The sequence below is a fragment of the Macrobrachium rosenbergii genome, chromosome 2 (genome assembly GCF_040412425.1).
Source record: "Macrobrachium rosenbergii isolate ZJJX-2024 chromosome 2, ASM4041242v1, whole genome shotgun sequence".
Lineage (NCBI taxonomy): Eukaryota > Metazoa > Arthropoda > Malacostraca > Decapoda > Palaemonidae > Macrobrachium > Macrobrachium rosenbergii.
In genome coordinates, this window is record NC_089742.1 from 51640398 (window position 1) to 51664075 (window position 23678).

The 23678-nt window shown below is 35.1% G+C and overlaps 1 long non-coding RNA gene across 1 annotated transcript in view; it reads left to right on the plus strand.

Moving 5' to 3' along the window:
- The window catches only part of LOC136846725 (uncharacterized), a 119639-nt gene extending 98016 nt beyond the window's left edge, over positions 1–21623 (plus strand). The window contains exon 3 of the long non-coding RNA XR_010855513.1: positions 21504–21623. This is a non-coding gene — a long non-coding RNA (uncharacterized lncRNA). The remainder of the gene's footprint in view (positions 1–21503) is intronic.
- The last annotated feature ends 2055 nt before the right edge of the window (positions 21624–23678 follow it).

Consider the following 23678-nt stretch of genomic DNA (forward strand, 5'->3'; position numbering starts at 1 on the left):
TAAAATGAGATCGGAAAGATAACTAGTGAGTATCTTAACAAAACAAATGAACATGAAGGCTAATTATGATAGGAAAAAAAACTAAGGCTAAAAAATTTAGATTTGTGGTAGGTAATTTAGTTTAGACTTCTTTTCCCCTTGGTAATTGTCCGTTGCAATTTAACTTTGTGGTCTTGCAAAGTTCTTAAAAATGCTAGTAATTATATTTTATTGCTGAAACTCGTTACAGACAGAAAACCTCGTAACAGATTCATAAAATTTTGCTTAAAAACAAACAAAGTAGGCGCCGTTGCAAAGCCAAGCTTCCATCCTGAACATAAACAATATGTATATGTGTGTATGTATTTATGCATATATATACAGTATATATATATATATATATATATATATATATATATATATATATATATATATATATATATATATATATATATATATATATATATATATATATATATATATATATATATACAGAGAGAGAGTAGGAGGTATGCGTGAGAGAGAATAAGAAAGTGTTCCCTGTAATAAGGAACTAATCCGTTTTCTGTGAGTTGAATATGTTGAAAGAAAACTGTTAAAGTCTCACATACTTAGCATAACTTTACCGTAATATGCCTTTTAAATTTAGCTCTGTAATACAAGTTTGCAACATTTTGTGCTTGCTATCTCCGTCACTCTAACTTCCAGAATTAATCGTCGTTCTACAAATAGTGATAACGTAGGATCAGTTCATGTATTAGTATGTAATCCCAAATCCAGTGAACGGAATGCTCTTGAAAACTGCTTGCCGCCGACGCAATTAAACAACCCTACCGCTTTTCAGAACATTACAGTTATTCATACATATTACTTCGAAAATAATAAAAAAAAACACTTTGAATTACAACAAAGTTATCCATAATACAGTATTTACAATCGTTCCATATTACAAATTTACAGTCAGATTGGTCTGCACAATGTTTTAAGTAAGGCCTCTAGAACTCTTACATGTTTCTCAAATGCATCCCTCATTGTAAGAGACATCATAAATATAAGCTTTGTATTTTTTTTTTTCCCATATTAAAAGGTGCAACAATTTACCTTGGGAAAAGAAGGCTGAGACCTCTAAAATTCTCAGTGTCTGGGAACGTACCAGCCAATAACTAAATAGTATTTATTCTGATTTCCGACAAAATTAGAATTTCCTGTCTCGCCACCGCAATTTCTGTCCTTCAAACACGACTTAAATCTCTTAGACAAACAATTCCTTCATCGAAATCGCACTAAGCCAGAAGAAACATTTGACAGTCAAGGGAATATCGCATGTTATTAAAATCATTACGTAACATGCATTAGATCCCACAAGGATTTTGAAGTAGGAAGAGACATGTTTACAAGTCAGCTGCGTTAATTTCTCGGTGGTTAAACTTGTTAAACTGGCTAAAGGCAGTAACTTTAAGATAGCAGTCTTTCGTGTGACATTTTTTGTTTTCCTTTCAATATTTAGGTTATCTGTTAATCACCGAGTACCTTGAACGTCATCTTTCTCGTTCAAAGGACCTTGGCTCCTATACCGAAGCCGAGTTCATTCGCACCGACGGTGGTATGTAGATGATAAAGGAAACCAATTTGATGTCCAAATTTAGCTCTGTTGTCAGATATGGGTAGGGTAAATTCTAAAGTGATAGTAACCATTATGTAACAAAATTAATAAACGCAGCTTGTAGGTTACATCATAGGTCTAAACAATACTATTTGCCATTTTCGAATGGTCTGTGTCAATAATTCTTATCTCCTGTACCAGCGATAAATAACATTCGTTACTAAATCCCCTGTATCTGACAAGATAAGATGCTGGATTTGTTATATGCAGCATAAACTTCGCAAATTCGTATGTATAATGTTTTCATCCAAGACTATTTCGTTGTTACGAAGAAAAAAATCACATCAAGCTCTATTTATGTATATATATATAAATATATATTTATGTCTATATATACTGTATATACACGTACATTATATATATATATATATATATATATATATATATATATATATATATATATATATATATATATATATATATATATATATATATATATATATATATATATATATATATATATATATATATATATGGAACGGATGAAGCTCAATTCTGTAGCTATCAAGATAAGTTAGAACAGCCTGAAAGGATTACTCACAGAAACAGAAAGCATTGAAAACTGAAGGTAGAATGACACAGTTAGTGAACTTCCTGATAAATTAGTAATGATGGTACAGTCTAACTCAAACGTCCGCTGAAATTGACTCGCGTGAGTGAAGCTTCCTCAGATACTACGTGGTAAAAGTAATGTCAACTAGTTTTCTAATTAAGGGATTCTATGCATTTCTAATCGCATATACTGTGATGGCTACAAACCTTTAAGTGCTATTCATCTAACATTGCTGTGTTTTAATTGATTTTATATAAAATCTTATGCTGATCAACTTACGTTAAAAACATAATATAAATACATATATATATATATATATATATATATATATATATATATATATATATATGTGTGTGTGTGTGTGTGTGTGTGTGTGTGTGTGTGTATATATATATATATACATACATTACATATATATATATATATATATATATATATATATATATATATATATATATATATATGTGTGTGTGTGTGTATATATATAACAGCTGTTCACAAGTGGGCTTCAATGAGCTGTATGAGCGCACGTAAGAGTGGAACTTGTGAAATATCTTAATTAACGAGAATACTTACGTTAAATATATATATATATATATATATATATATATATATATATATATATATATATATATATATATATATATATAGGTAACATTAGATACCAATCTAAAATATAATATATATGTATACATACATACAGTATATATATAAGTGCTGTTCAAAATTGATATCTAATGAACTATTTGGGCGCACGTGAGGAGTAAAACTTGTGAAATATCTTTATTAACGAGAATACTCTGTCTTTCGTTCTCGCAAAATACCATTACCAAAATAAAAATAAACCATTGTTTGAATCCAAGTGACAGAAATTAGAATCATAACGGCAAAGACTGCTTCGCCAATTTGGGGTATTATTATAAAATAATGCTTCTGCAAGCCAAACAGGCCTTTACTGAGACAAAGAATAACAACAATTAAAGGATGAATTATTCCTTACTGGTCTTCGAAACTGAGACCAAGAATTTCCTCTGAAGGAATTGGTTATTTGATCCTGTTTAGGTGTAAACAATTTGGATTCTACTTTATTTAGATGTCAAAGGTGATTGAAAATTGAATGAACGGGTTCTTCATGAAAAGGTGAAAGCTATGAATTCACTGTTACAGAAATAATATTCATGATGACCTATAAATCTCGAACAATATGTTCTGAATATTATCCCTCGAAACTGAGCATTTAGTTCAGTTTTACTCACGTTCATGAGATATTAGTTTATACTGCCCTAAAATGGGAAACTGCAGTATATGCAAAATTTTCGAAATTGAGATATGCCACTTATTGGGCTCGTGAAACACTAATACACAAGTTACTGCAGTTTGATTAAGTTCTTCATAGGAGGGGTGGGTAGAGTTCTCGGCTAGCACGCTGTTGGCCCAGCGTTCGACTCTCCGACCGGCCAATGAAGAATTAGAGGAATTTATTTATGGTGATAGAAATTCATTTCTCGTCATAATGTGGTTCGGATTCCACAAGAAGCTGTAGGTCCCGTTGCTAGGTAACCAGTTGGTTCTTAGCCACGTAAAATAGAGCTAATCCTTGGGGCCAGCCCTAGGAGAGCTGTTAATCAGCTCAGTTGTCTGGTTAAACTAAGATATACTTTTTTTTCAGAACGATTCTTCAGCGCTTTCCACGAGTATTTAGGGGGTCCCACTTGCAGTATCTGCCAAATCTGTAGTAAGGCAAGGGAGTATCTACCATTTTTCTCAGTTTTGTATTTTTGCAGATACTGCAGTCTTCCTATTTTAGGGCAGTATAATTACAGTAAACTGATACAAACTTTGATTATGGCCGATCACTTCTCCAAGACGTTAAGAAAAAATACAGTGAGGATGATGAGAAGTTACTCAGACAGAAATTCCATGCTTTTTCTCACCTTTTAGTCAAGAGGAAATGGTACACCACAACTATATACTCTTCTTAACCCTTCCTCCCAGCGTAAAAAATGAAACCTTACACATTTTTAAAGCAAAAAAGTCGAAGGTGAGGAAAATAGGGTCAAGATCTTCTTCGATATTTTGACACTAAGGCAAACATGATAGTAATGTGACCTCATTACTTGGAATAGATCACGTCTCTCCAACAGCAACAAGTGTACGTTGACTCATTAAACACTCTGACTGGTAAAATTCTCTCTCTCTCTCTCTCTCTCTCTCTCTCTCTCTCTCTCTTTGCGTACTTGTTTTTGTATGGATTCAGAAACCTTCGTGTTGCGTTCCCTCTGAAGTTATCGATTGATACCTCCAAGTTTTTCGTGGTCACTGTCACGTAAATATTTTTAGTTGCTTGTTTATGGAAAATTTTTAATTTGTCTGTGCGTTGATAAACATTTTTTTTCAGCTGTTTCATATTACTTTGAACGGAGGTTGAATAACGTTTTTTTTTCACTTGTTTCTCAAAAGGAAATTTAAGTACAGATACCAATGCACTTGCAAGATATGTATATATATATATTATATATATATATATATATATATATATATATATATATATATATATATATATATATATATATATATATATATATATATATATGTATATTGTTACGTGTGTGTCTTGGCTGATCATGTATTATTCAATTTACGTAATTTTTACGGCTTTGCAGACCAAGAATACACGTAATCTGCCACTTGAAGCCAAAAGTTAACCTCAAAGACAGTCGTTAATTAGCCAAAGGTCGCCAGTTATGGTAATTAACCTTAACAAGAATATTTGAGATGAATTTTAGATTTCAAACGCAACGGTTCTTCCCAACATCGAACGCGAGGCATACAAAAGCATCGAGACTTAAAACTGTGTTGCTTACCCTAACCTAGGTATTTTACTGGAATAACGGGGTTGAAGCTAACAATATAATAATTTGGCTTAATCTAGACTTCGTAAACGCATATACCCTAAGTGGTGGCTGAAGGAAGAAAACAAAGAAAATGTGAAACACAGAAGGAGTACTAGTCAATCGACGAAGCTTCAACAAGAATCGGACTTACAGTGAACGTCGAGTCGCTGCACAAACGAGGGACCTCAGGAGTCGTATTCTGGCAGTCTTCCCAATTCACTAATTAAGATAGATGTAGGAGTAAAAGTAATAAAGAACAAAGAATATCGTTCGGCACGCACGCAGCGTCACACCCTGGTTCAGTGACCACTTTACTCTCTCTGACCGACTCGCGCTGTTCCCGCCAGATGAGGTGGCCTCTTGACATACCGCCCAGGCAATCCGACCTTGACAAAGGCATCGCTGAATGCATGGAATAAATAGCTTAAGGGCCACCATAACTAGGGTCATTGAGTGTAAACCTCTCTGAGGCTTAGGTCCCTAATGCCCTAGCATATTTTGTTTTAAAACTGCCCAGCCTATGCGCGGCGCCATTTGTCTACTGCTGTGATCGTTATTTTGAATTGTCTAGCCTCACCGGGTGGGGCAGAGGTGTTCTCTGTCGAGGTCAATCTGACTAATATTCCTACACCTAAAATACATCGAGGGCGAACAGCAGTAATATTTATAAAAAAATATATATATATATATATATATATATATATATATATATATATATATATATATATATATATATATATATATACATACATATATATATGCGTGTATATATAGATAGATTTGTATATTTATATATTTATGTATGTATATATATATATATATATATATATATATATATATATATATATATATATATATATATACTTAGAGGAGAGGGGTGGGGGAGACATGTGCGTGAGTGTGTGTGTGTGTTAACCAGATATGTATGAAATAGTTCTGGGATTGTGGGTGTATTTTTCACATAAATGCTTTCTGTTTTTCTACGATGCTTACCCATGTCAAGGGAAGTACTGCTTACAATGAAACTACATTTCTTTTTATTAATATATATATATATATATATATATATATATATATATATATATATATATATATACTGTATATATATATAATAATATATACATAATACATAAATGTAGGTTCGTATTTGTATGCATATATATAAATGAATTTATGAACATATAATAATTGCTCGTGTCTATGTATTAAAATCATGACGTAATGCTTGTACAGGTATCTACATGAAGTGAAATGGAATCTCAATACTGATCACTGTTCCTTTCATACGAGGTACTTTTTATGGCATGTACACAACTTCTGTAAATCACAATTGCCCCACGGGGGTCGAATTCCCCGCCCCCCCCACCTCCTCCACCCCACCCCATAAATCGCATCTAATCAGTACGGTACAAGAACAACTCGTAGGAATACCACTGCCACAAGGAACGGTTCGACGGTCCGATAATGATAAGGTACACCGTACTATCGCCGTCTCAAAACCATATATATAGTCCTGTTACTACCCGTTTCTCCCTTATATAGTTACGGTGATTCAAAGGTCACTGTTGGCGTCACTGGCTTCCGTATAGATAATAGACCAAAGTTTCGTCTTGGTTCTAAAACTAAAGCAGAACTAAAATAGCCTCCTTTTTTGAGATTCATTCTTTTTTTTATTTATTGATTATTTTTTTTTAGACTCATCTTTTTTTAGATTCATCTACAGGGCAAAACTATACATACGGGTAGATTTATATTAAGATACAGCAGAGCATTGGCGAAAGTGCGTCTGTGCGTTATTTTATCGTTGGTATTGCTAAATAACTTCACCTTACGAAATGATGCCAGAATTGATGAAATGTCTCCTATTTAACACGAAGAAAATTTGTTGAACTTACGTGGTGTTCATCAATAACGTTTAACTGCTTTTTTATCCCGAAAATATTAGTCATAAATCGTATTCAAATATAAAAATTATTCCTTAAAAGAAAAGAAACAAGGAGAGAAATATTCGATATTTAATTGAGTAGACATGATAAATCTTATTGTCCTCATGTAAAAAAAACGTGAGCCATATAAATTACTTTCAGTTCTGAGCCAAAAAATATTTTTAGTGGTGTTTGACGTTCAAGAACTGCTCAGTTTTTAATGGAATGAAAACTTATTTTCCTTCGGGAATTTTAAATATTTTTATAGAAATTTGCTCTTTCAGTTTGCAAAACAAAAAAAACTTGCAAAATGTTGTTAATGTAAATTAGAGAGACGCGTGTATTTGCTATGACGTTTTTTATGGGCCTTTTTAAATCTATTTTTATACTTCGATTGTGCAGTAATCTAGGAACCCCAGATCTATAGGAAAACCTCGAATCTTGCGTCAAAATTTTCTTTCTTTCTCGATATCCTTTCAGTTTCATCTCGATTAATCTCTGCAAATCTCTTCGTAACAGAAACAGCAATAATCATCAGGGATGTAATATGGAGTTTTCCTCCACGTGTGTTTCGGCACATACTGGCAATATTAGGAAAACAGGTTTACTGTAAACAGTCAGTTGTTGGCAAAATATTTATTAGTATTTTCCATAACTTCTGAGAAGACTTACTTGACCTACATTTCGAAAAACTTCGCTTATCTTTTATTGTACCGAAAGCAGATAAATGTAAACAGTTGTAACAAATATCTTAAGCGAAAGAAAAATATAATTTTAGCATTTGTTTTTCCAATAATGCCTGAGGAATCAAATTACGGAAAGCAGAAATGTTCAAAATCTTTTTCCAAAGTCCCTTTAAAAAATGACAGGGTTTTTTTTACTCTCTGTTCTTCTCTTGTTTACCATACCTTGCTCTATCCATCAGGCATGAAGGAAAATTAAAGAGTGGGGTTATTTGAAATCAGGCATGAAGGAAAATTAAAGAATGGGGTTATTTGAAATCACGGTGGGTGTGTTTTCCCATCTGTCAATTCTTTTGTTTCCTTCCATATAAAAAAAACTAGGGTGTCACGTTAAGTGATGGTTTTGCGGGAACTGCTGGTTCCCCGCTCGTTCCCTTTTGTGGATTGCTGCCTCCTTACCTTCAAGTTTTTTTTTGTTTTGATGTTCTCGTCGGTGAGCTGCCGTTTTTCTTTCGTCAGACGGGTCTGGTAGGGCAGCGAAGGTAGCGGCAGTGGCAGCAGCAGCAGGCTTTTTTTAAAACTCGACGTTGGTCGAGTTTTTGAGCAGCAAATTGGAGCACGCATACGAAGTGGAGCACGACGTAAAGGTGGAGTGTGACCATGAGTTGTCGTGTGACCACGAGCTGCTCATCTTTGATGACAGCGTAAGGCTGTCCTGACGTCTCCATCGGGGTTTTCTGGTTGGTGGGTTTTTGTCCCTGTTGCGCAGCTGAGGGCTGTCTTGGTGCCCCGATGGAGGACTTATGTTTGTTTTTTTTTCTCTTTCTGCCTGCTGTTGTTTTATTTGCCTTTTATTTAAATTTTAAGCTACCTTTTGTTTTGGACGTTAATCGTTTATTTAACTTTATTTTGTTTTGTGCTGCCTATTGGTTTTTTTTTTATACTTATGGTTTTATCTTTTTACCAGACCTGTCTCACTTGTAAATATTTGTAACTTAATAAATTTATATTAAGTTTTTTTATTGTTTTTGTTGTTTTCTCCTTCTTTGTTTGTTGCTTCTGCCGTCAGTCATGACAGCCCCGTCCTGAGTATGTTAAAGAACCTGCATAACGGCCCACTCGGGTCAAATTTTCATTACGTTACTGTGACAGCAGAATGTATATATAATCTGAGATTAGCGTCATTTAAATGCTACATAAAGATAACGGTTTCCTTTGGCGAAATATATGACATTGCACCTTGACAAAGCGCAGACTTATTTTTACGACAAATCAGTTTCAGTTGATAAGTTTCGGTCGTTTAAAATTTATGGTTTGAAAAATAAGACATGTTATGTTAAACACGCAGTCATTTATTCTTGTGAAAGACACGTAGGTAAGGAAAACAATGGTGCTCATTGATAAATGTTAACGAGATGACAACAAGGAGAGAACTGCGTTCTTGCCCGATGAAGGATGAATAATTCAACACAAGAAAAACAAGGAAAAAAAAATCTGTAATAGTAGTACGATAATGCCTGCTTTGCATTAAGTGGAAGATGTGAGCTGAATAACAAACAAATCACGCAGGAGGTCAGTGGGAAAGAATAATCCCAACGCGAAATTAACCGATTATAAACAAAACAGAACCTTAATTCGTAGAGAATACATAGTCTTTCGACTTGATGCGACTTATAACGTTGAATTTTCAACATTCAGAAATTGCATTTTAAAATCTTGTATCGTTCAATAGCCAATAGATGTTGTTACCCCTTCAGTCCCAGTGGAGACAATTGAGAAATATGGGGCAAGGCTTATAAAGCAATTGTAAGAGAGGTCTGAGAGGAGAGAGACTGTGTTTAGTTAGGTGTAAAAGGATAATACAATTCACTGACATGTCATGTGGCTGTTGTTAAAGATGCACTATACCAAAGACAATTTTTTTAAGAGCAATTGTAGTGTTTTTATGGGAAAGCATAGCGTGTGTTAGAATACGTAGATGGGAGAAAGACAGATTCAGTTTAAAAACGGGGATCAGGCAGGATGCATTATGTCTCCTCGGTTGTTTAATATTTAGTTCCAAGGAAAAGTGAGTGAAATCTGGGAGCGAACGATAGAATTAGGCTTAAAGAAGGGGTGAGTCACACAGTGCCGGAATCATGGAGGGTAGTAGTATCTTTACAGACGGGTAAGATGAGCAGTGTAGAGGGAAACAAAAGTAGATATGTATAAAGGAACTCTTAAGTCAGTTCAGAACATGCGAAGCAAGGAAAGTAGTCGGATACACATAAACGATTCAGAAGAGATGAGTGGTGTTTAGAAAGGAAAGTATACCTTAGTTTTCAGGAGCTACACATTAAACTAAGAACCAATTCTTAGCAACGGACCTACAGCTTATGAATCCGAACCACATTATAGCGAGAAATGAATTTCTATCACCAGAAATAAATTCCTCTAACTCTTCATCAGCCGGCGGCGGGAATCGAACTCCGGCCCATCGAATGACGGTCTGAAGCTCTCCTCGGCCAACAAAGGGCTAGAAAGACGTGTAAAGGAACTCTTAAGCTAGTCCTCCGATACGGAGGTGAGATTTAGATTATGATTGCAGATGAAAGAAAAAATTAGAACTTGATGATATGAATTCTTGGCATAAGATTTATGAACCGAGACAGATCGAAAGAGCGAGAAACGTGGAGCTACAATAAGGATCGGATAGAGAGGTTAGCGTGGGTGCCTAATCCAAGGAAAATGAGATGAAAGAGATTGGTAAACAATGCATTTGCAATGGAAGTTTCGGAAGAAAGGAGGAAAGGGAAGTCAAGAAAGGTATAGACATGTGGATGTGTTAGAAGTGTTAAAACAGAAGAGAGTGAGTGAAAAGTAAAGGTGAGTGGCGCAATGTGTGAAATGAGTGGTTAACGCACTGCTGATAATCCCTCTGCATAGGAAGCTACTGATTCTGTGGAAGATTTCCGCACAAGGGGTTCATCCTTGATTCACCAATTAAAGGAGGAACGTGGCAAAGACTTGAACAGCCTGTTGGTGAAAAATATGCAAAGATCCATTTGCTTATTTATTCAATAATATACTTCTGGGTTCCATCGCCTGTTGACCTTTTTTGTACTAACATCAGTTTATTGCTGCAGTCAGTCGATTAATGCGTGTGGTACTTGGCGTTTTTCTAATCTCTCTCTCTCTCTCTCTCTCTCTCTCTCTCTCTCTCTCTCTCTCTCTCTCTCTCTTTACACACACACACACACATAGAGACACAGACAGAGCTAAACAAACACTGTATGTTTCACTGGTATCACCCCACAAATTAATGGAATGCTCCAGCCAAAGTTAAAAAAATGAGAAGAGAACTCTCTCGCTCTCTCTCTCTCTCTCTCTCTCTCTCTCTCTCTCTCTCTCTCTCTCTCTCTCTCTCACACACACACACACACACACACACACACACACACACACACACACACACACACACACACCGTTTGTTTCATTGATATCACCCACAAACCAAAGGAATGCTCACAGACAAAATCGGAAGAAGACTAGATTACTAAAAAACTCAAATTATTTTCACCAGTCGATTCAGTGAGTGCTTTCCTTATCTGGACTGGAGGACTTTCGCCCAAACCTTCTCATCATTTGGGTACAATGACCTTCTGCTGATAATCGTCGGCAGATGTGTTTTGGCCTCATAATTCTTTTGAGTCTTCTGCTATATAACAATCGTGTAGTTTAGAGCATGATTTGTGTGTTTTATCTAATTATTACAATTTATATTTCTATTTATTTAAGTGATTGATTAACATTAGTTCATTATCTGCCTTTATCTCATAACCAGCCACTCAGTTATTCGTAATCTAAATCCATTCGGGAGAAACTGCTAATCAATAAGTGTCTACTGAAATAGCACGATCGAAAACGTTAGCATTCCTGAGTGAAATGTTCGTCCTTTTTACTCGTCTGTGAAAATGTCATTTAGAAGAGTGGTAATTTTTACATAATTTAGTTAGTCTTTGGTGTTTTTTTTTTTTTTTTTACAAAGGTGATAACCCTCACTCAAGATAATAACGAAGAAGCAGAAATGAGAACGTAAACTCTCTTCGACTTCCTAGCGAGAGATAAAAACCATTTGATTGGCTGCAATTTTATAATTTTTTTTTTTTTTACTTGGGCCTCTTATCATTATTGCTTGTGGCCTTCTCGTAACTGTTTCTTATCGCATTCTGCTTTCAATCACCTCCTTCAGAGACACTTGCAAAATTTATTTTTTCGACTGTTTCCTCTTGTAGATTACGCCCTGATATATCGGCGTAGCAACCACTGATATTAAATATAATTTCAGTTACAAATAGCCACATCATATTACTGGGATATGTTCCAGTTAAGCACAGTAGATTTCAGATACTTCCGTACATTTGTTATGAAGCTTTTCCGGTATTTACTAACCACAATTGCCTCTCAAGCTTAATATAGTTCACAGGATTCTCTTAAGTGTGGAAAATTCTCTGTGACTTTTTTCTTCCCAGTTCACTGAGAACAGACCTCAGAGATAAATGTTAATTACACTCTGGCGGTACCAAGCAATGTTGTAAAAAGTTAAGCTCAAATTTAAACAAGAAAGACAAATTAAATGGCTGAGAGAGCGAGGAGAGAAAACAAGACTGGAACTTATTAAAACGCTGAGAGAGAGAGAGAGAGAGAGAGAGAGAGAGAGAGAGAGAGAGAGAGAGAGAGACTATCGTTTCAGTAAATTACTACTGACAGAAACATTCGGCACACATAAATAAAATTTTTAAAAAAGTGAATTTAAAGAATTTGACAGGCTGGGAAAACCGTGCAACATTTAACGTTTAAAGACGACCTTTATTTCCGAAGAGTTGTGATGACAACATTGTCCTGACGAGGAAGAAAAAGAAATTTTCATTAATTATAACAAAACGGAAAGGAAAAACTATCCCAAGCGGACTCGCTCGCGATAGTTGCCGTAACCTTGACCTGAAACTTTCCCTCAGAACGCTCACTGGCTCCACCCGTCCCACACTCCTAGTCTTTAATTTAGTCCTTTGATAGTCAGAATGATGTTTAACAAGTTAACAACAGATCACAGCGTTTAAAGATTGAAGAGAGAGGTTTGTATCCCCCTACACCCTTGACTGTGAATCATCTCTCAACGTCAGATTCAAGAACCACATCTCGGTCTGATCGACCTTTTTACCTCACCTCGTCCTCTCAGTGCTTTTAAACTAATGGTCTTTTATTATTCCCTTCCATTCATCCTTCTTTCATTTACTCTTCTTTTAATAAAATCTGACCTCATTCAAGCTCAGTGTTGTTTTAGGATTCATTGGGAAATTGCTAGTGGTCAAACCTTTTGCCGTTTTTTAGCTTTCTGTAAAAGAAAACTATTGTGCCGGCTTTGTCTGTCCGTCCGTACTTTATTCTGTCCGCACTTTTTCTGTCCGCCCTCAGATCTTAAAAACTGCAAATTGGAATGTTGATCATCCACCCTCCAACCATCCAACATAACAAATTGCAGCCCTCCAGCCTCAGCAGTTTTTATTTTATTTAAGGTTAAAGTTAGCCACAATCGTGCTTCTGGCTATGATATAGGATAGGCCACCACCGGGCCGTAATTAAAGTTGCATGGGCTGCGGCTCATCCAGCATTATACCGAGACCACCGAAAGATAGATCTATTTTCGCTGGCCTTGATTATACGCTGTAGCCGCTGTACAGAAAACTCGATTGCGCCGAAGAAACTTCGGCGCATTTTTTTACTTGTTATTTTATTTCCTTCGACCTTGAGATCTTCGTATTACCGCTTCACATATCGGCTTTTCTGTCGCCTAATTTGCTAGATTACAGCCTGCCCTTTCTCTGAAAGCTTATACTTGATATATAATTCTCGAGATTATGAAATGAAACATGTTTTGGGATTTCTTTAAGTCTGGAATGATAAAGACTTTTCTGCGGAAAGATGTCAACAGAGTTCTAATCCCGCTAAGGGAAAGGTCATTGAGATACGAGGTTTTGCAAACGTAGATATGCCCCAATCCTTGAAATTTAAGATATAATATGATGAGTTAAGCTGTTTAAATTCTTTAGTCACCTAGGAAATTAGAATGACATTTATATTAGGCAACAAAAAATAAATGAACGTCGAAAGGAAAGCGTGCTTGAATCTACCTTCCTCAAACAGTGGTGGAACCCAAACCCAAGAATGTGGAAAGCAATTGCAGTGTCGATAATGAACCTAAAGTTTGCAAACACTGATTATGTCACCAACCTGGACTAAAGCAACTAAGCGCAGCTACTAGCCAGCACCTGGGTTAGCACTGCCTAAAGCAACTAAGTGTAGCTAGCACCTGAGTTAGCACTGCCTAAAGCAACTGCTGGCACCTGAGTTAGCACTGCCACGAACAGCTGTGACGTCACTCCAGGAACACGACAGTTGAAATGAGAGATCCTGAGACCTCTCAGCTTCCATGTCGTAAGGAGTAAGAATAATTAAGCGAAGTATAAATAAACAGCGAACAAGGCACGGAAGAAGTTTGTTCTAGGGTAACAGAGCATTATACCACTTCTTATTATTCTAAATATGCACCTGATTATCATTGTCGATTTATTTACTGCTTCACGGGATTATATACAAATAGAAAAAAGCATCCTAGAGGATATAATAATGATACTCTCTCTATCTCTCTCTCTCTCTCTCTCTCTCTCTCTCTCTCTCTCTCTCTCTCTTCTGTGTATGTCTATACTCGTATATGCGTGAGCGCACGTGACGTACAGCAAACTATCGCGTGGTTAAGGGTTTCAGTAATTATCGTCTTTTTGAAAATTATACAATAAACTTAAAAGAAAAGAAATCCCATGTACTTGTGTAACAGAGAGTTATTCTCTGAGAAGCAAGAGAGTTATGAAAGAACATGATTCGCAATTTCCCTTAAAAGCAATCACTTTAGGTGACAGATTCTGTTCCCTGTGATCTTCATAATCTGTAATTGCATTTGTCTTTGCTTGCTAAACAAGCAGTTTAATCCCAGTTCCGATGAAAAAGGACATACGAAGTACTCTGCATGAATTGAACTAGCATTATGTTACGTAATTTATTTGTAAAGATAATATTACCTGCAGTGTATTGCAATATAGGTGACGGAACGCAGTGAAAGGTAGGCGAAACCTCAATGTCGAATTTGTGTACAAAATCACCCAACCTTTCTTAATGCTATTGTGTTTTTGTTTGTATACAACATCTGAATATTTATGACACACACACGTTCAGTCTGAGAAGAACTTTCGTTGGCTCGCCACCAGACAATCTTATCTCAGTTCAGATTAGCCATATCACTGTAAAATAGAGTGTAAGTTTGTAAGAAATGCGACAATAATAACTTACACGTAGACACAGTCTTTCGCTTATTGCTTTCTTTTCTTGGCAATTTCGATTTGCTGGAAATGGTGAAGTTACTTTCCAGATTTATCTTAAACTTTTGTCAGAATCAGTATTATTATTATTATTATTATTATTATTATTATTATTATTATTATTATTATTATTATTATTATTATTATTCAGAAGAGGAACCCTCTTCATTTGGAACAAGCCCACAGGGCCATTGACTTGAAATTCAAGCTTCCAAAGATTGGGTAATATTACCACCGGTTGACGGAAAGGACGTCAAGTCTTGCTTCGGGTCCTTAAAACATTAGTTTCCCAAATTAAAGATGTGGTTCTCTTTGTCATCAGTAATATATACCGTGCATATTTCTCCTCGCTGTGAATAATTCAGCTACATTTAAAATTTAGAACCCCATCGTAGCTTGTTTTGAACTTGCCGTCCCTTCGCAATCATGGCTTCAATGACACTCTCTCCTTTTTACGTTTTCTTATCATTATTTAGATTGTTAAACGAAACTGGGTCGCCTAAAGTATCGATTAGACACCTAATTGTCTTTCAGACCTGAGGGATAACGTTTTGATTTTGGCAAAGAATGTGTGATCATTTTTCACCTCAATGATGCATTCAGTAAGTGGGATCTCTTCTTTCTGTATTTAATTTTACTTTCTAATATTTCCTAATGAGCACCATATTCTTTGGAAGCTTGAATTTCCAGTCAGTGGCCCCTATGGTGGGCTTGTTCCATATGAATAGGGTTCGTCTTCTGAATAATAATAATAATAATAATAATAATAATAATAATAATAATAATAATAATTCAGGAGTAGTTTATCATACATATTAATTCGTAAAGAATTAACACTTGTCACTATTTTTTTATACGTTCTGTCTGAATCACTCGTTGTTTACGCAAACAAACGAACAAAAAAATACAGTTACATTTACCTCTCACTTGTTGCTTAATTGGTTTCAGTTTTGCCGCGTATATAACTCACCTTTTAATGCCAAGTAAAAAATTTAATATGGTTTAGAAGGATGATGGTCCTGCCATCATTAAAATGTTAAAATACGGGGAAATCAGAAACAAAAGTGAGAGGTAAAATCCGAAGGAATTTGCCGTTGGTATGGTGGCCTGGGTATTTTTTTTTTTTTTTTTTTTTTTTTTTTAGTTAAGGGAATTCGATACTTTGTGACAGGACACAGACATCTGCTCTGATCAGTTACAAAGTAAAGTTTAGCCGTATAAGGTTATCGACAAAGGAGTTATAAGATTCTTAAGGCTTAATTCACATTTTTGCTAATTCTAGAATTATCTGTGTGTGTGTTTTATATTTTCATTATTTTATTTATTACGCTTTTTTCGAGCTAGTTTTTTCCGTTCCGTTTAAGGTAAGATTGAAAGTGTGGAATTTGTATTGAATTAAACAAAGTCTGGAGGTCTTTTATAACTTGGAAAGCCAAAGCACAAAGAAAAATAAAAAATGTCAAACCATATTTCAGATGCCTGAATAAAAGTCACATGCTTGCTTGTAGGGATTAGGGAGACATACCCTCCCTTTTAATAGCATACATAATCTTTTGTTCTTTTTAATGCTGAAGGGTTGAAATGGGATTAACGCCATTTACGGGTGATGCCAAGCTTAACATTCTGATAAAAGTTCACGGTTAGATTAAGACTATTATTCTCCTCAGATATTTCGTCGCTAGTAGGTCTATTTTTAAATGAGCGAAATAAAATGTAACAATGATAGTTTTTTTTATTGCTAAGCAAGTTTTTGAAATTATGAACAGTGCTGTCAATGTTTATTCTGTTTTGATTTTAGCAGTCTTTAAGAGAAATCCTTGATCTATACCTTATGTGATTAATTATGTTATTCTTCATTTGCAACATAAAATGTAAGAATAACATTAGGTTTTCGTACTTCTATATGAGTTTCTGAGATTATGAGCAGTGCTAACAATGTTTATTCTTTTTCAGTTTTAGTTATCTTTAATGAGAAATCCTCGATTTTATCCCTTCAAGGAAAGGGTACAAATATATGACATCAAATCTGGGAGACGTAAACTATTTCGAACAATTGAAAATAATCTCCCGTGCCTGACTGCGAAGGAACTTTGACCGCCCAGGCTGTACGAGCCAGAGATTATGTTTCCTTATCATGCCTGAAGAATAGTTCAAAACAGTAGCCATTCGAAACTGTATGTTTATAACGAATTTCTTATTTTAAATTATCTTATTCAGTCTAGTCAGCTATTTGATGACTACACTGGGTAAAATAGTTTAAAATAAGAATTCGTTATAAACATACAGTTTCGAATGGTTATTGTTTTAAACCATTCTTCAGGCATGATCAAGAGAAACGTGGCATAAGCATTGCCACATCTCAGATTACCTGTCTCTATTATTTAATAAGCCGCCTCTCTTATTAAGGAAACATAATCTCCGACGCAAATTCCCGAGATGTGTGCTAGTATTGCACCAGCCCCGGTTTTTTTTTTTTATTTTTTTTTGGCCATGTTCCTAGGTTAGGTGAGGTTAGTATTACCAACGAGGGTAATTTGGGTGTGGGAAACATATTGAGATTATATTCAAGAAAATTCTATGGTTAGTTTTTAAGATATGGCGTGCCCCTTTTTTCAGGGAAAGGTCTCAGTATTCGGTTACATCTTGGGAAATGCATCCCTGACTCGTACGTCCTGGGCGGTCAGAGTTCCTTCGTAGTCAGGCACGGGAGATTATTTATAATTGTTCGAAATAGTTTACGTCTCCCAGATTTGATGTTAGATATTTTTTGTACTCTTTTCTTGAAAGTATAAAGTCGAGGGTTTTTCATTAAAGATAACTAAAATTGAAAAAGAATAAACATTGTTAGCACTAGTTCATAATCTGAGAAACTCGTATAGAAGTACAAAAACCTATATAATATTATTCTTACATTTTATGTTGCAAATGAAGAATAACATAATTAACCACATATGAGGTATGGATCAAGGATTTCTCTTAAAGACTGCTAAAATTAAAACAGAATGAACATTAATAGCGCTGTTCATAATTTCAGAAACTCGCTTAGCAATACAAAAAAATAATATTATCCTTACATTCTATATCACCCATTTAAAAGTTGAGCTACTAGTGATGAAATATCTGAGGAAAATAACAGTTTCAATCTAACCACGAACTTTTATCAGATATCGATGACGTTACAACAGACTTACGAGATAGGCATTCAAGGCAAAAACATAATCCTCTTCACAAGTAGGCCTGGACACAAGATTATCTTCTGAACCCTTGTGACTTTTGGTTTACGATTCTCAAAAGGAGATTAATCGGTGGGACGACTGAATAGGCCTACAATGAACCCAAAGACACGCTGCTACCCTCACGGTAAAATAGATTGTGTATAATACCCCACGATTTTCTTTATCTAAATATATATATATATATATATATATATATATATATATATATATATATATATATATATATATATATATATATATATATATATATATATATATATATATATATGCAGGCGCTTTCAGTTTTATTCTGCATCGTAAGGGGCACAGAAATGGCACAGTTTAGAAGAGTTTAGAAAAAAAAGAACAAGGACCACCAGGTGGTTAATTGTCAGAGAGTAGTAAAGAAAGAGATAATCCGGGATAATCCAGTTACTGACTGAACCAACGTAACGCTGAGAACCACAAAGAGGGTAACTGCGCAAAATACAAAACTTCTATAAAGCTTAATACAAATTTCTTTCATTCTCTTACTTCCTAATGAGCACCATATTCTTTGGAAGCTCGAATTTCAAATCAATGGTCTCTGTGGGCTTGTTCCATATAAATAGGATTCATCTTCTGAATAATAATAATAATATTATTATTATTATTATTATTATTATTATTATTATTATTATTATTATTATTATTATTATTATTATTATCAGCAACGTTTTCAGTCACGAAAGCATCTAGTTTAAACAGTCCAAGGCTTGAGTTTACAACGCTAACAGTGTTTGATTAGATGAAACAATACTCAATGACATTTCTTTTTTATAAGTGTCGATGAACGTCACTATGAACCTTTTTTCATTCCAGTTGATAGGATGATCAGAATCTCTCATGTTATTATTATTTATTATTATTATTATTATTATTATTATTATTATTATTATTATTATTATTATTATTATTATTATTCATGAACAAACCCATGGGGGCCAATGACTTGAAACTCAAGCTTTCAAAGAATATATTATTATTATTATTATTATTATTATTATTATTATTATTATTCAGAAGGTGAACCCCATTCATATGGAACAACCCCACCTTAGAGGCCAGTGACTTGAAATTCAAGCTTCCAAAGAATATGGTGCTCATTAGGAAGCAATGCAAGCAAGTAATGCATGCGATATTTGGCCACTTCTAAACGGAGTTTTGTTGGTGCTTGATTCGTTAAGCAAGCAATTTTCCAGTTGGTCCATGATATTTTTATCACAATTTTCGGAAAGAATTTCATATATGCAGCCAGAAAAATCATTTGGAGAATTTACCTGTTGCCAAGTCCTTAGCATTAAGATTGCTGAACACATTTATGTTGAAAAGCCTCAGAATCTTGGGAATTTCCGTAAACCTTTCGTCACAAGGGTCTATTGTCAGTTAAATCAGACGTTTATGTATTCGTTTTTTCTTATTATTGTATTTAAATGTACATAAAACAGCAATTAGGCTTTCTTTGACACATGCTTGACCATAACGTGACGCAAGATATATTTACTGTTACTCTGCTAGATTTATTATGTGGATAATACTGCATATTTCCTTGTTGTGAACATGATCATATATCCATGTCAAAGCTGATCGTAGTAGTATAGTAGTAGGAATTCGCCTCTGGAACGGCCCACCAATCTCTGGCACTGGCGTCTGGTTTAGGTAAGTGTGTTTACTTATATGGTGGATACATCTGTGCTTCGTGCAGCATTCAAGCCTTTCTTTAAAGATTTAATTTTATTTTTGCTTTTTGTGCCTCCCTGATTTAATGGCCATTGCAGATTTTACAATGGCTATTCTTGCTTAATCGTCGTAGCGTGGAACTGCTTTTTGTGTTTCCCTGATTCAATGGTCATGCAGATTTTGCAATGGCTATTCTTGCTTCATCGTCTTAGCGTGGAACTGTCTTTCAATTATTTTTATCAGCACATGTATTCGTCATGGGTGATAAACCGTAGGCAAACACCATAAACCGAATTCAGTTGTCATTTAGGAGCCGGGAAAAAAATCCAGGAAGTTGCCAATCGGCTCTCCCATGAGAGCAAACAAAAATAATCTTCCAAAAAGTGGTCTTCAAGTGGAAAAGTGGCCTCCACGTCCGAGAATCTTCCACGCACGTGCAAGACGAATTTCAAGTGCTTGTTTACTCCCCAGACAGGAGAAGACTTCTCTTCACCACTTAGTGATGCCTTCTTGATCTCCTTGGCTGCAAGCAAGCACTTAGTGGTCGAGTGTGACTAGAGGAAGGTAATTATCTCCTGTCTGGAGTTCTCTTAGACTTTTCATATCATGTCAAGAGGCATTTTCGTGTTTGCCGAAGAATCTGCTCTTCTTTGGAAAATATAATTCTTTTAAAGAGTCTGTTCTTCTTTGGAAAATACTATTCTTTTAAAGAGTCTGTTCTTCTTTGGAAAATATCATTACTTTGGAGAGTCTGTCCTTCTTTGGGAAATATCTTTATTTTGAAGAGTCTGTCCTTCTTTGGGAAATATCTTTATTTTGAAGAGTCTGTCCTTCTTTGGGAAATATCTTTATTTTGAAGAGTCTGTCCTTCTTTGGGAAATATCTTTATTTTGAAGAGTCTGTCCTTCTTTGGAAAATATCTTTATTTTGAAGAGTCTGTCCTTCTTTGGGAAATATCTTTATTTTGAAGAGTCTGTTCTTCTTTGGAAAATATCTTTATTTTGAGGAGTCTGTTCTTTTTTGGAAAATATCTTTATTTTGAAGTCTTTTCTTTTTTTGAAAATATCTTCATTTTGAAGAGTATGTTCTTCTTTTGGAAATATCCCTATTTTGAAGAGAATGTTCTTCTTTGGAAAATATAATTAATCTGAAAAGTCTGTTCTTCTTTGGAAAGTATAATGATTTCTAATTTATATTTTAATCATTTTAAACTATTTATTTACTGTTTTGTCCATAAATATTTATTCCCAGGTGTAGGGGTATTTTCAGGAATGCACGAATGTTACCAGGGGAGAATTTTGACAAAGTACTCCATGCCAAGGTAGTCAAGTATCCGTGACGTAGTTTGTCAAATCAAACCGCGTGCTATCTACATTTTCATGTTTACTTTCATTTATATTCTACCGACAAAAAAAAAACTACTCGAAAGCTCTCACCAATGCGTTTTTCCTGTTCAACAGATGGCTGGAACGAGTCAGAAAAAAAATCGCAGTTCGTCTCATTTTCTGATAAGCAGTGGGGTCAGCAGTGACCTGGTGAAGAGGAATGACAAACACACACAGTGTCTGTGATTGTATAAGTTAGTAATTCTCATGGCGTTTCTAGTTTCTTTATTTTGATGACATTTTGTTGGTGATTGTTATTACAGTATTTACATAATAAAGACACCACACACACAATTTATATATATATATATATATATATATATATATATATATATATATATATATATATATGTGTGTGTGTGTGTGTGTGTGTGTGTGTGTGTTTGTGTGTGTGTATGTATATATGTAAAACATAGTTTATGCTCCTGTAATCAGAACATAGAGAAAATATTAATTTCTCTCTCTCTCTCTCTCTCTCTCTCTCTCTCTCTCTCTCTCTCTCTCTCTCTCTCTCTCTCTCTCTCTCTCTCTCTAGTTCTAGTTTCAATTCATGGTCATTAGTGTTCTAAAAGATTTCAATGAATCCTCTTAAGATGTGGTTTCAAATGGTAATACACGACAACATATTGTAAGATATTGCAGGTGATCCTAATGTTTTTATACATAAGGATTATCTGCAATGTTTTCTATCCAAAACGAAAAATAAATTGCTCTGAACATGATCAGAGTTTGGCATACTTTACATAAAACGATTTAAATCGATCCCTAAAGCCATCAATTAACACCAACGTCAGCAGCGGTGGTATTAGAAGTCACAAACGATTTATGTATACTACGAAAACAGTACTGACGAACATACACAATATCACATTACAACAGGTGAAAAATAAGTAGAGTGAAGACCAAACTTTTCATAGTGGTTCAGACTGTTCTTAGCCTCTCGACCAGTATGGAATAAGCAGCCAGTTCTTCTGTTATTCTACTGTAAGTGTGTAGCCTGTACTTCAGACAGTTCTTGGACCTGATTGCAATGCACCAATATAGAAACAGGTATTCTGCTTTCGCATATTGTTAACTGAGGTGTGTCTGAGAGCTTCCATGAAAACAAGTAATAAATGCACCGAAGTTTCTTCGGCGCAATCGAGTTTTCTGTACAGCCGCTACAGCGTATAATCAAGTCCACCGAAAATAAATCTATCTTTCGGTGGTCTCAGTATCATGCTGTATGGAGCTGCGGCCCATGAAACTTTAACCACAAACCGGTGGTGGCATATCCTATATCGTTGCCAGAAGCACGATTATGGCTAACTTTAAATAAAATGAAATAAAATTCATTGAGGCTAGAGGGCTGCAATTTGGTATGTTTGATGATTCGAGAGTGGATGATCAACATACCAATTTGCAGCCTCTAGCCTCAGTAGATCTTTTAAGATCTGAAGTACGGACAGAAAAATTGCGAACGGAAAGCCAAAGCCGGCGCAGTAGTCTTCTTTTGCAGAACACTAAAACTAGGAATTTAACACTCCCAACATTCGCCCAAACACATCCAAATATATCAAGATCTGAGACGAGGAAATTATTATTTTCTTGAGGCAAAAAAAAAAGGGGGGGGTCGTTTCCATGGCGTCACGTCCCTGGCTTTAGGTTACCACCTTTTATTTTCTTTTCCTCTTCCTTCCTTACTTCATTTTTTATCTCCTCAAGGTCACGCGTTGGGTCATCTGGAAGGAGCACCATTTGTGGTCGTCCCCGCTGACCGACTTCCGGCATGAAATTTGTATCCGCTGCCGGAATATTAAATTGTCAAATAATCTTTCGGAACGAGATATATCGAGTGAGCTGCATCTTTACGGAGTAAAGGGGACGAGGAAATATTGATGCAGGAGAAATTATGTCAAGCCATTTTTAGAGGGAAATCAAGGGAATCCGGTGCGGAAGTATCTTGATAACTCACTGGCTTTCCTTTTCCGTTATCTGAGTATATATATATATATATATATATATATATATATATATATATATATATATATATATCTAATTTATATATATATTTATATATATATATATACACACTCACACACACACACACATATATGTATATATAATATATGCACACACTCACGCACACACACATATATATATAGAGAGAGAGGGAGAGACGTAAATTTACACGCCTCTAGGGAATGTATGTTTTTTTTTCTTGTTGCTGTTGATAGCGGCAGTGTTGTATCTTTTTCATGCCTTGCCTAA